Raw genomic sequence first — 1539 nt, 5'->3', positions numbered from 1 at the left:
CAAGGGATGATTACTCTCTCCCTAATCAGAGAGGGCAAGCTGAGTGCTGAGCAAAAATTAGAGAGGTTCCCTTCCTTTGGGATAGAGGCCCTGGAGAAAATGAAATGTTTGGAGCTGCTTAAAATGACGAGGAAGGGACTTTGCCGGCAGTACAGTGATTAAGACTGTGAATGCAGGGGGCATGGATTTGATCCCTGGTTTAAGAGCTAAGGTCCCACATGCTGTGCAGTACAGTCAAAAATACATTAATTAAATTAAAAAACCTTCCCAGGGACTTGGTGGTCCAGTGGCTAGGACTCTGCACTCCTAATGCAGAGGGCCCAGATTCAATCCCTGGTCAGGGAACTAGATCCCACATGCTGTAACCAAGTGTTCACATGCCACATTGAAGATCAAGGATACCCTGTGCTGTGACTAAGACCTGGCACAACTAAATAAACAAATAAAATATTTTTAAAATAAATAAAATGGTGAGGAAGTCACTTTGCATCTATACAAAAGGAGCATTCACACTCTTACTTCCCACCTTCATTAGGTTGTGGGCTTATTCCTAAAGTCAGAGGTCATGATGCAGTTGCCTTATCTTAGAGCATCTCTAAAATGTAAGATTATTCATCATTTACCAGCACACTAAAATCCATCCTCTGAGCCAGAAGACAGCACTGGGGATGATGCTAATGGGATGGAGTGGCAGGAACACAGAAAAATTAGAGGGCACTCTTCATTTGGACAAATATTATTTGGGCACCTACCATGTGACAGGTGCTTGTCCAGGCATCATGAATAAAACAGCTACTTCCCTCCAGGGAAATGTGGTGGTTCTCTGTCACAGAGAGTCATGCCAACATAGAATTCCAGCAAAATGTGCTAATGCTCTTCCAAAAGACTAAACCTCCTATGGTGGCTTCCCAAGTGGCCGACTGGTAAAGAATCCGCCTGCCAGTGAAGGAGATGCAGGAGACTCAGGTGAGTCCCTGGGTCAGGAAGATCCCCTGAAGAAGGAAATGGCAATCCAGTCCAGTATTCTTGCCTGGGAAATCCCCTGGACAGAGGAGCCTGGTGGGCTAGAGTCCATGGGTCGCAAAGAGTTGGACATAACTGAGTACACACACACACACACACACACTGGAGCACAGAGGTCAGAACAGTCCCCTCCACACACACACACACACACACACACACTGGAGCACAGAAGTCAGAACAGTCCCCTCCATTGGAGATGTCTGAACAAGGGTTGAAGGCAGGAAGACATAGCATCCCAGAATCAGGCACCAGTTTGTAAAAGGCAAGAGGATGTTAAAGTTCACATCATGGGGAAGGTTTCCAAGCGCTGTAGTGGGATTAAGTGCACAGTGCTGGAGGATGTGGAGACAAGGGGAGACACGAATGGAAAACTCTGCTCTGGGGTCTCTGTGGCCCCTCTACGCCCGTTCGTGGCTTTTCTCTGCTCTCCTCTTGCCCTGAAGGCTGACCTCTAGGAGCTACCAATCTGCTGCCTTCCCACTGGGTTTAGTCAATGGGAGGCGGCAGCCGCAGATG

General features: G+C 47.6%; 1 non-coding gene across 1 annotated transcript; it reads left to right on the top strand.

The window, feature by feature from the left end:
• Positions 1-265: 265 nt before the first annotated feature.
• Positions 266-345, top strand: TRNAR-CCU (transfer RNA arginine (anticodon CCU)). Its single transcript has one exon. It is a non-coding gene; the product is annotated as a tRNA-Arg (tRNA).
• Positions 346-1539: the final 1194 nt, after the last annotated feature.

Source organism: Muntiacus reevesi, chromosome 7 (assembly GCF_963930625.1).
Source record: "Muntiacus reevesi chromosome 7, mMunRee1.1, whole genome shotgun sequence".
NCBI lineage: Eukaryota > Metazoa > Chordata > Mammalia > Artiodactyla > Cervidae > Muntiacus > Muntiacus reevesi.
This window is presented reverse-complemented; position numbering and strand designations above follow the sequence as displayed.